This window comes from Giraffa tippelskirchi, chromosome Y (assembly GCF_054371585.1).
Source record: "Giraffa tippelskirchi isolate mGirTip1 chromosome Y, T2T-mGirTip1v1.2.pri, whole genome shotgun sequence".
NCBI lineage: Eukaryota > Metazoa > Chordata > Mammalia > Artiodactyla > Giraffidae > Giraffa > Giraffa tippelskirchi.
This window is the reverse complement of record NC_137290.1, coordinates 22,660,115-22,673,174: the sequence shown is the minus strand read 5'-3', so window position 1 is coordinate 22,673,174 and position 13,060 is coordinate 22,660,115.

The window sequence follows — 13,060 nt, the reverse complement described above, 5'->3', positions numbered from 1 at the left end:
TTCCCAACCCAGGAACTGGGGTCTCCTGCATTGCAGGCAGATTCTTTACCAACAGAGTTATGAGGAAAGCTGAATAAAATAGTTCCTTTTTTTTTTTTTTTCAGATCTTAGTTCTCCAAGCAGAGCTTGAACCCATGCCCCCTGCAGTGAAAGCACAGAGTATGAACCACTGGACACCCAGGGAAGTCCTGGAGGTGCCTCTTTCAATTCTGTGTCCCAGGTCTCTCCCTCGCTTCACCCTACAGCCACCTGCCTCTCACAGAAACAGGTGACAAGGAGAGCGCATTTTGCCCTGAATCCCTGCTCTGCCATTGTTAGCTGTGTGGCCTTCAGCCAGTGGCAACCCTCTCTGAAATGCCTTTTTCTCTGTCACACCTACAGAGAACAGATGCCAAGGGGGCCAGCAGAGGACCTGTGCAGAGTTAGCCCTCAGGAACCCAAAGAGGGTGTCATTAATACTCCCTGGGCCTGTGGGGGTGGGGGAGAAAGCTAAATCCATCTGCAGAAACTCAGAGGAGGGTCTCTCTCCAGGGGAGTCAGCAGAGAAAGAAAACAGGAACCTGACTTTGCACATAACAAAGGGGAAAGACAGAATGAGCAAAGAATGTAATTAAAAATAAAGCAAAGAAGAGGGGAATTCCTTGGGGGCTCAGTGGTAAAAAATCCACCTGCCAATGCAGGAATCACTGGTTCCATCCCTGATCCAGGAGAATCCCATATGCCATGGAGCAGCTGAGCTCATGCATTCCAACTACTGAGTCTGTGTTCTAGAGCACGGGAGGCTTAATTACTGAGTCCACTTGACCTGAGCCAATGCTGGACAACAACAGAAGCCACTGCAATGAGAAGCCTCAACGCCACAACTAAAGAGTAGCCCCTGCCACCTTAAGCTAGAGAAAGCCCTCATGGAAATGAAAACCAACACATGCAAAGATAAATACATTTTTAAAATATGGCAAAGAAGTGATACAAGAAAACAAGGGAAGTCTGACAAATAGAAGACACAAAGTAAACTGATATCCAAAAAAGCCTAATTTCATCACAATAAATGGGAATAAGGCAAAGTTTCAACGCAAGAGATTTTCTGACAGTTTCTTTTTTCTTTGTTTGTTTAAAGCTGGCTAAATATGAAAGATTCCTAATATATACAACAGTTGAAAAATACACAATAAGAATATGTATGTATATATACTGACAATGAAAGCCAATGCAGCTGTACTCAGTATCGTTTAGTTGCTCAATCATGTCCGACTCTTTGTGACCCCATGAATCGCAGCACGCCAGGCCTCCCTGTCCATCACCAACTTTCGGAGTTTACCGAAACACATCTCCATCGAGTCGGTCATGCCATCCAAACATCTCATCATCTGTCTTCGTCTTCTTATCCTGTCCCAAATCCTACGCAGCATTAGGGTCTTTTCCAATGAGTCAACTCTCACATGAGGAGGCCAAAGTATTGGAGTTTCACCTTCAACATCAGACCTTTCAATGAACACTCAGGACTGATTTCTTTTAGGATGGACTGGTTGGATCTCCTTGCAGTCCAAGGGACTCTCAAGAGTCTTCTCCAGCACCACTGTACAAAGGCATCAATTCTTCCGCTCTCAGCTTTCTTCACCGTCCAACTCTCAATCCATACATGACCACTGGGAAAACCATAGCCTTGACTAGACGGAAATTTGTTGGGAAAGAAATGTTTCTGCTTTTAAATATGCTATCTAAATTGGACATAAGCTTCCTTCCAAGGAGTAAGCGTCTTTTAATTTCATGGGGGCCATCACCATCAGCAGTAATATTTGAGCCCCCCCCCAAATAAAGTCTGACACTGTTTCCACTGTTTCCCCATCTATTTCCCATGAAGTGATGGGACCAGATGCCATGATCTTGATTTTCTGAATGTTGAGTTTTAAGCCAACTTTTTCACTCTCCTCTTTCACTTTCATCAAGAGCCTCTTTAGCTCTTCTTCACTTTCTGCCATAAGGGTGGTGTCATCTGCATATCTGAGGTCATTGATATTTCTCCTGGCAATCTTGATGCCAGCTTGTGTTTCTTCCAGCCCAGCGTTTCTCATGATCTACTCTGCATATAACTTAAATATACAGGGTGACAATAGGCAGCCTTGACGTACACCTTTTGCTATTTGGAACCAGTCTGTTGTTCCATGTCCAGTTCTAACTGTTGCTTCCTGACATGCATACAGGTTTCTCAAGAGACAGGCCAGATGGTCTGGTATTCCCATCTCTTTCAGAATTTTCTCCAGTTTATTACTGTCAAGCAAATGGATTTTAAGGTGAAAAAGCATTACTAAAATTTAGAAGTATAAAAGGATTCATTTGAGCTAAATTTGCAAGTACCTATACAGTTAGCAAAAACCAGACCGGGAGCAGACTGTGGCTCAGATCATGAACTGCTTATTGCCAAATTCAGACTTAAATTAAAGAAAGTAGGGAAAACCACTAGACCATTCAGGTATGACCTAGATCAAATCCCTTATGAGTATACAGTTGAAGTGACAAATAGATTTAAGGGACTAGGCCTGATAGACAGAGTGCCTGATGAACTACGGACACAGGTTCATGATATTGTGCAGGAGACAGGGATCAAGAAAATCCCCATGGAAAAGAAACACAAAAAAGCAAAACGGCTTTTTGAGGAGGCCTTACAGATAGCTGGGAAGAGAAGAGAAGCAAAAAGCAAAGGAGAAAAGGAAGGATATTCCCATCTCAATTCAGAGTTCCAAAGAATAGCAAGGAGAGATAAGAAAGCGATCAGTGCAAAGAAATAGAGGAAAACAACAGATTGGGAAAGACTAGAGATATCTTCAAGAATATTAGAGATACCAAAGGAACATTTCATGCAAAGATAGGTTCGATAAAGGACAGCAATGGTATGGACCTAACAGAGGCATAAGATATTTAGAAGAGGTGGCAAGAATACAGAGAAGAACTGTACAAAAAAAGATCTTCACGACCCAGATAATCACGATGGTGTGATCACTCACCTAGAGCCAGACATCCTGGAATGTGAAATCAAGTGGGCCTTAGAAAGCATAACTATAAACAAAGCTAGTGGAGGTGATGGAATTCCAGTTGAGCTATTTCAAATCCTCAAAGGTGACGCTGTGAAAGTGCTGCACTCGATATGCCAGCACATTTGGAAAACTCAGCAGTGGCCATAGGACTGGAAAAGGTCAGTTTTCGTTCCAATCCCAAAGAAAGGCAATGTCAAAGAATGCTCAAACTACAGCACAATTGCACTTATCTCACATGCTAGTAAAGAAATGCTCAAAATTCTCCAAGCCAGGCTTCAGCAATACCTGAACCGTGAAATTCCAGATGTTCAAGCTGGTTTTAGAAAAGGCAGATGAACCAGAGATCAAATTGCCAATATCCGCTGGATCATCGAAAAAGCAAGAGAGTTCCAGAAAAACATATATTGCTGCTTTATTGACTATGCCAAAGCCTTTGACTGTGTGGATTACAATAAACTGTGGAAAATTCTGAAAGAGATGGGAGTACCAGACCATCTGACGTGTCTCTTGAGAAACCTGTATGCAGGTCAGGAAGCAACAGTTAGAACTGGACATGGAACAACAGACTGATTCCAAATAGGAAAAGGAGTACATCAAGGCTGTATATTGTCCCCCTGCTTATTTAACTTATATGCAGAGTAGATCATGAGAAATGATGGGCTGCAAGAAACACAAGCTGGAATCAAGTTTTCCAGGAGAAAAATTAATAACCTCAGATATGCGGATGACACCACCCTATGGCAGAGAGTGAAGAAGAACTAAAGAGCCTCTTGATGAAGGTGAAGGAGGAGAGTGAAAAAGTTGGCTTAAGGCTCAACGTTCAGAAAACTAAGATCATGGTATCTGGTCCCATCACTTCATGGGAAATAGATGGGGAAACAGTGGAAACAGTGTCAGACTTTATTTTTTGGGCTCCAGAATCACTGCTGATGGTGACTGAAGTTAAAAGATGCTTACTCCTTGAAAGGAAGGTTATGGCCAACCTAGAAAGCATATTTAAAAGCAGAGACATTACTTGGCCAACTAAAATCCATCTAGTCAAGGCTATAGTTTTTCCACTGGTCATGTATGAATGTGAGAGTTGCACGGTGAAGAAAGCTGAGCACCACAGAATTGATGCTTTTGAACTGTGGTGTTGGAGAAGATTCTTGAGAGTCCCTTGGACTGCAAGGAGATCCAATCAATCCATCCTAAAAGAGATCAACCCTGGGTGTTCATTTGAAGGTCTGATGTTGAAGCTGAAACTCCAATACTTTTGGCACCTCATGGGAAGGGTTGACTCATTGGAAAAGACCCTAATGCTGGGTAGGGTTGGGGGCGGGAGGAGAAGGGGACCACAGAGGATGACTTGGTTGGGTGGCATCACTGACTCAATGAACATGGGTTTGGGTGGACTCCAGGAGTTAGTGATGAACAGGGAGGCCTGCCGTGCTGCAATTCATGGGGTTGCAAAGAGTTGGACACGACTGAGCGACTGAACTGAACTGAATAATTAAATAAGAAGAAAAAAAAATCTGCCCTCATAACGAAAACTCACCTCAACGTCTTGTTTGTGCAAAGTCCACAGGAGCAGTGTGTCACTGAATGCAGGCTGAGGGAGTGGATGAGGTAGTCCCCAACAGGGCCAGTTTCTGTCAAATTGACTTTGTGTTGCCAGAGATGCCAGCCAGCAGCTGAAAAAATCGAGAGCTGTCTCTTTGTCTCATTAGCTGCCTATAGAGCTGGAACAGCACCAGGGAAACAGGCGCCCTCTGTCTTGATGCTCTGCCAATCCAAGTACTGTTCTTACCACACAGTCCAAGGTGGCTTCTCAGCCCTCAAGTTCTGCACTCCCCCTGCACCAGGAAAGTAAAGGGGGAGGGGAGAGGGACGGACTCTTCTTCCCTTTAAGAGCACAGCTGACACAGTTCAACATCGCTGTTGCTCAAATCCCAATGGCCAGATTTGTGCATCAGAAAATCACACCTTACCACAAAAGGAGCTGGAAGATGTAGCCTTTATTCTCAGCCACTCCTGCCTAGTGAGGAAACAAACAAATACGGGAGCATTTTCTGAGAGAGAAGGGGAGAACGAATGTAGGGAGCCAGCCAGTAGGCTCCATCACAGCCAGCAGGTGGGGGGGGCTGTAATTGCCACCCTACCTAATCCCAGGCCTTACCCATTACTCTTTATTTACGAATAAATATTTATTTATTTAATCCTCCAATCCCTCCCCTGACAAAGTGGGCACCATCCCACTTCATTTTATAAAGGACATGTTTGAGATTCAGAAAGATTAATTAATTTCTTTAAAGTCACACAGCTGGTACAGGTAAACTGCTATGTGTTTTGCTGCATACACCTGGTAGGAAGGAGGTGGACTTAGGAATATCAAACACTGTTGTTCTGCACCCCTGAGCTGGTTAGAAGAGAGTGGAGTCCACCAAAGAAAACTAGGATACAGCACCCCCATATGACAAGCTCCCCTGAAAATTCCCACCAGTGTCTCAAGCAGCAGCTTCAGCCCGCTAATGAGAAAGTCTGTGTGCCAGCAGCTCTCCCAGCCTGATGGATGGGCCTCATTAGCCCAGGCCATGGGCACCTGAGCAGTGTGAAACACGGTGACAGGACAGGGGGCTTTGGCTGTTCCGGCTGACGGTATTGTTAATATCTCCATTTTAGCAGGTTATTTGTCTCCACCTCTCCACCAGTTGCAAATCCACCTGGGTTCTGCAGCCACCAGGCCTGGCAGGGAGGCTGCTGAGATAGTCTCTTCCCCTTTGTTCATTTCCTTCAGGAAAAATAAATTACATAGTTTAAACAGGGACTGGATTGGCCATGCAGCCACCAACATCCATCTTTGCAGAGAATGAAAGGCTCAGCCAGGCTGAGGGGAGGAGAGTGGGGGAGCTGAAAGGCATTAAAGAGAGGGCATCTGTTGCCCATGATGGATCACGTTTTGCTTCATTTCCAGCACGATTGTCTTTTCCAATGAGTCAACCCTTCACATTAGGTGGCCAAAGTATTGGAGTTTCAGCTTCAACATCAGTCCTTCCAATGAACACTCAGGACTGATCTCCTTTAGGATGGACTGGTTGGATCTGCTTGCAGTCCAAGGGACTCTCAAGAGTCTTCTCCAGCACCACAGTTTAAAAGCATCAAGTCTTCGGAGCTCACCTTTCTTCCCCATCCAACTCTCACGTCCTTACATGACCACTGGAGAAACCATAGCCTTGACTAGATGCACCTTTGTTGGCAAAGTAATGTCTCTGCTTTTAACTATGCTATTTAGTTTGGTAATCACCTTCCTTCCAAGGAGTAAGCTTCTTTTAATTGCATGGCTGCCATCACCATCAGCAGTGATTTTGAAGCTTCCCCACCCCCAAAGTATGACACAATTTCCGCTGTTTCCCCATTTTTCCCCATGAAGTGATGGGACCAGATGCCATGATCTTAGTTTTCTAAACTTGTAGAGCTTTAAGCCAACTTTTTCACTCTCTTCTTTCACTTTCGTCAAGAGGCTCTTTAGTTCTTCTTCACTTCCTGCCATGAGGGTTGTGTCGTATGCATATCTGAGGTTATTGATATTTCTCCCGGCAATCTTGACTCCAGCTTGTGCTTCTTCCAGCTTTGACTACCTACCCTTCTATTTGCATGGCCCCAGCCTTCCCCTTCTCTGGCACTTACTTAAATGTCACCCCTCCAGAGAGGCTGTCCTGACCCAGCTATCAAAAGTGTAGAGCCCCCAGAGGCAGGAAAGGGTGTATGGTGCTCCTGGAACCAAAAGGACACTGGTATAGTTTCTACCCTGTAGGCATACAACCTCACAGTGCACGGAACTGGGGGCATTCATGTATATTCATCAAGGACTCTCTATTCACTCAGTAAAAAATTGAAGGCTGGTGACTATCTTGAGCTGGCCTTGAGTATCTTTTAGCTGTAATGAAGACGTAAACACTTGCTCACCTAACAAGATTAGACCTAGGTGTACCTTAGGTTGATTCAGTTGAGTTCAGTTCCGTTCAGTCGCTCAGTCATATCCGATCCTTTGCAACCCAATGAAGCACAGCACACCAGGCCTCCCTGCCCATCACCAACTCCCAGAGTCCACCCAAACCCAGGTACAAAGAGTCAGTGATGCCATCCACATCCATGCATGACCACTGGAAAAACCATAGCCTTGACTAGATGGTGGAGAAGGAGGTGGCACCCTACTCCAGTACTCTTGCCTGGAAAATCCCACAGATGGAGGAGCCTGGTAGGCTTCGGTCCATAGGGTTGCAAAGAGTTAGACACGGATGAGCGAACTCTTACTTTTCACTCCCATGCACTGGAGAAAGTAATGGCAATCCACTACAGTGTGCTTGCCTGCAGAATCCCAGGGACGGCAGAGGCTGGTCGGCTGCCGTCTATGGGGTCGCACAGAGCCGGGCATGCCTGATGCGACTGAGCAGCAGCAGCAGCAGACCAGACGGACGTTTGTTGACAAAGTAACATCTCTGTCTTTTAATATGCTGCCTAGGCTGCTGATAACACTCCTTCCCAGGACTAAGTGTTTTTTAATTTCATGGCTGCCATCACCATCTGCAGTGTTGTTTCAGTTGGTCCAAAAACTCATCAAGCATCCCTATCCGTCAGACCTCCTGTCCTGCCTCTTGAGAAATCTGTATACAGGTCAGGAAGCAACAGTTAGAAATGGACATGGAATATCAGACTGGTTCCAAATAGGAAAAGGAGTACGTCAAGGCTTTAATTTGTCCCCCTACTTATTTAACTTGTATGCAGAGTACATCAAGAGAAACGCTGGGCAGAAGGAAGCACAAGATGGAATCAAAATTACCGGGAGAAATGTCAATAGCCTCAGATACGCAGATGACACCCCCTATATGGCAGAACCTGAAGAAGAACCTAAGAGCTTCTTGATGAAAGTGAAAGAGGAGAGTGAAACAGTTGGCTTAAAGCTCAACATTCAGAAGCCTTAGATCATGGCATCTGGTCCTATCACTTTATGGCAAACAGATGTGGAAACAGTAGAAACATTGGCTGACTTTCTTTTTCTGGACTCCAAAATCTCTGAAGATGGTGACCGCAGCCATGAGATTAAAAAACGCTTCATCCTTGGAAGGAAAGTTATGACCAACCTAGACAGCATATTAAAAAGCAGTGAAGTTATTTTGCCAACAAAGTTCTGTTCAGTCAAGGCTATGGTTTTTCCAGGGGTGGTGTAAACAAGTGAGAGTTGGAGTATAAAGAGGGCCGAGCACAGAAGAATTGATGCTTTTGAACTGTGGTGTTGGAGTAGCCTCTTGAGAGTCCCTTGGTTTGCAAGGAAATCCAACCAGTCCATCCTAAAGGAGATCAGTCCTGGGTGTTCACTGGAAGGACGGATGTTGAAGCTGAAACTCCAATACTTTGGCCACCTCAGGCGAAGAGCTGATTCACTAGAAAAGACCCTGATGCTGAGAAAGATTGAGGGCGGGAGGAGAAGGGGTCGGCAGAGGATGACCTGGTTGGATGGCATTACTGACTCTATGGACATTGGCTTGGGTGGACTCCGGGAGTTGGTAATGGACAGGGAGACCTGGTGTGCTGTGGTTCACAGTGTCTTAATTTGTCATATAACACAGAGTGACTGAAGTGTATTGATGACTAAATGGTGATACGGTGAGGTGGACGGATGGATGCTTGTCTGGATGTGTGAGTGGTTGTATGGTGAGATGGAAAGTTGGATAGATGCTTAAGTGGATGAATGAGTGGCTAAATGGATGGATGAGTAATGGAATGGGTAGGTGGATAGAATGACTAATGGTTGATGGGTGATTGATAGTAATACTGTGATGGTTGGATATGTAGTTGCAAGAATGGTATAATGGTTAGACAGACAGATAGTTAAATGAAGGTAAAGAATCCCTCGAGTTAGCTGGCAAAAACACGGATCAACCTCACTGTAATCTGCTGAATTAGTTTCTTCTAATGAGTGTAAATGTTGTACTGAATGAATTGACTTCTGGCTCGAGAAGAAAGAGACTGCAGCAGAACCATCCAGGGAATCAGTCATGTGCTCCTGGATCCTCCCTGTTTTCTCATTGTTTGATAACCTAGGCACCTCGGTACCCACTTTTAACCAAGTGCTATCCACTCGTCCCTTCCAGCCACCATCACACCTGCTGTCAGATAGAGAACAGAGTTGTAGTTGCCAAGGATGGAGGGGATAGGGATGGGCTGGGAATCTGGGGTTGGTAGATGCAAACTACTACGTTTACAGTGGATACACAACAAGGTCCTAATGGATAGCACAGGGGACAATATTCAGTATCCTGTGATAAACCGTAATGGAAAAGAATGTAAAAAAAGAATGTGTACATGTGTATAACTGAGACACTTTGCTGATTTGCAGACTGACACAGCACTGTAAATCAAGTATATTTTAACAAATTGAAAAAAAAAAAACAAACCAAGAATAAAGTTCTCCTACCTTTTTTCAGCCCTACTGATAAAAGAGAAACAAAAAAAAAGAAACAAATGCTTTCAAGAAAAATTCTGTTGAGAATTAACAAAGACTAAATCACTTAATAAAAAAAGAAATTGTATTTTAAAAGGCTTCCATTAGTGTCACGAATAGTAGACTCTTGAAGCTGTGCACACAGAGAGAGGTTTGGGGAGAAACAGACCTGTTCTTTATTTCTGAAATTAACTGCCTAGGTGGTCACCTACTTTTCTATTGTGATGATTGAATGTTAAAGGCTGGTGCTGACAGTCCACAGTCCGTAAATGTTTCATTCTGAATTCTGGGATGACTCAGAGCTCTCAGTGGACAAAGGCACTATCTTTCTCAATGTATAAGAGAGATAGCAATTAATGAATGTTGGATGATAGATGGATGGATGAATGGATGATGGATGGATTGGAGGGTGTTGGGTAGATGGATGGAAGGATGGATGGATGGATGGATGGATGGATGGATGGGTAGCTAAGATTCAGTGGTCCCAGGCTTCTTGCCTTCACTCTTTATCCAACAGTATCTTGCAGGCCTCTGGAATCCTCTTAGAAGTAGAGTAGCTGCACTATGCAAAACTCCCAAAGAAAAACCCTTGGCTTTCTAGAAGTGTGAGCATGACACCAGAACTTCCTGGCTAGCTCAGCAGAAGGACAGAAAATCAAAGAAGTTTTCAGGTCAAACTCCATGGATGAAGGTGTTTGTTTCACAAGGGAGTTAGAAGTCAGAGAGCTAACATGGGAATTTTTCAATGGCAAATAGCATAAGTACCATCAAAGTGGCTTTAAAAGAAATTGGCGTACTTGGCTGAAAGGTTGAGGAATGTGTGATCTCAGACCCCATGACCTCCAACACCCCAAATGCAGAATTCAAGGAGTATCTTTAAATTGTTTTAAATTCAGTCTCTTTGTCTCTATCCCTGGACACTGTTTCCTCTAACTTGGCTTCATTTGTAGACAATAATCTACATGAGGTAAAAGATGTGGCAGAAATGATTAAACAAAGATTTCTATTAATTGAACATTGGTTAATTCTTAGAAGGACAAGTGCTTAGGAAAGATAGGTTAAATTTATGCTGTGAGATTAAAATGTCCTTATGGTTGAAATATTTTGAGTTTCTTCTTCCTTAGTTATTTGCAGCCCAAAGCATCCCAATATATATAACACATAATAAATAGTAGTATTATATCTCATGGACTCAGATGTCTACTTACAAAACCATTCATTCAAGTGGAGCAGATATTTTTACTCCATCAGATAATAATTGAGCATCTACAATGCACTGGCAGTGTCCCAAGAACAATAGACGCATATTTGAATAAGACATGGTGCTTTCAAACAAAACAAAACAAAGTTGAGACATTTGACCACCTTAAAAAAGTTACTAAAATACATAAGTAAGGCTTCCCTGGTGCCTCAGTGGTAAAGAATCCACCTGCCAATGCAGGAAATGCCAGTTCGATATCAGGTTTGGGAAGTTACTACATGTCCAGGGGCAACTAGACCCATGCACTACAACTTACTGATCCTGTGCTCAGAGCCCAGGAGCCCCAGCTACTGAAGCCCACTTGCCCTACAGCCTGTGCTCCACAACAAGAGAAGCCACTGCAATGAGAAGCCTGTGCACCACAACTAGAGAGGAGGCCCGAATTCCCCAACTAGAGATAAGCCCTGGCAGCAATGAGACCCAGCACAGCCATAAATAGATACTATTATAAAAATAAAAATAAGAGACAAAAGTCAAATTGAAATTCAAATCACAGACAACAGCAAGTGTTAATCCCCCTTGATATATAAAAATCTCTTACAAATAAAGAGTAAACCAGCAACCCAAATAAAAAAAAAAAAAAGATCCTAGGGCATGTACACACATTTTAATATATTTGTTAAAAGTGCAACTGTTACTTAAACTTACGCAGATGTTCAAGTTCACTCATCGTAAGAGAAATGCAAATATACTGAGATACAACTTTTCGCATCGGATTGACAAACGTTTGAATGTTTAATGACTCACAGTGCTGGTTGAGCTGTGGGGCTTCGTGCATTGCTTGTGGAAGCTGAAACTGGTACAACTCCTAAGGAGAAAAGTTGGCAATATCTATGCAATTTGTAGGTTCGACTCAGTAATTCCACTTCTGAGTATCTATCGACAGATATATTTAAGTGAGCATGCATATTCTGTATAGAGTTCTTTTCTACAACACCGTCTGTAATAGCAAAGAATGAAAACAAGCCGAATATCCACCAGCAGTGGACTGATATTTATTGGCTGTGGGACTTTTTATTCGGTTGGAGTTTGGATCTTCTTCCAAATCCAGTGAGAAGACGCCAGAGAGTTTAAAGGAGGAGACGGGCATAATCCGACTTCTATTTTGAAGAATCATCCTGATCTGGGGGATGGGTACCCAAGTTTAATCATCAGTAAGAAAACATCATGATGATAACCACTTGAGCTTGGTTCAGTACACTGTGTGTAGGGTATCACATGAGAAAATGCCTTCACGTTCCTGAGACAGCCCATAACCAGCTGTTTTTGACCAGACACCGTGCTTCCATCCTTCCCGCTGGAAACCATTCTCTCCCGACGCAGATGAGGACGGACGACGTCCCCAGGTCCCGTAAAGGGCCCCTCGTGGTCCTTCCTAGCTTCTCCCGTGCCTTCCACCTTGCTTTTGATTTCTGTCACCCCAGATCTCCAAGCCCTTATAAACGGACCCATAGACAATACAGCCTGCCATTTTTACTCACAGGGATTTGGGGAAACTCCTAGGATGTGGATAGACAGACAATTCTTTCTGGGTAAAGGGAAATCTGAGTTCAGAGCGCTCCGCCATTCTGCTGCAGCGCCCACAGCACCGACGATGGGGCCGGATCAGCACCCGTGAAGCTGTGCTCGCCAGTGACCACCAGAGGGCAGTGCGACCCCGCCATCGGCCCTAACTGCCCGCAGGGGCCACCCAAAGTTAGGCATGGAAATAGCACTGCAAGGATTCCAGAAGTATCTTCTTGGGCTGCACCCCTGCTTTGCGGGAGTGCTTCCTTGATATTGCAGCACCTTCGAGGATCTGTTCAGGCCCCAAAGTTAAGGATTAAGTGACCTGCTGTGGTGCCTCAAGAGCCATCAGCAGCCACGACCCCAGAAGCACTTCTTGCCACACTCAGCCCCACTATAAAAGATAACTGCTCTAATGTTTAATAACACCGTCGCCGTGATAGTTTAAATTGTTTGACAAAATGGTGTGTGTGTGTGGGGGGATGATTAATCCATAAATTCAAGATAGCAAACTATGTACCAGTTCATTCAAGGATGACGGATAAGCCAGCTGCAACCAAATAGTGATTTTAAAACGTAACCATCAAGTATTTGGGCAACAATGTGTATTGGGGGAACTCGGACTACAGGGTGGGGGTGTCTCTTTGCCCTTATACCCTCTTCACCGCCCGACGGGTATCAGGACCGCAGAAGCCCAGCCCCCCTCTCTCTCATAGCCCATGGGTTCCTATACACCACATGGTGTGGCTGAATAAGGAGCTGCACACACAAGTCTGGCTT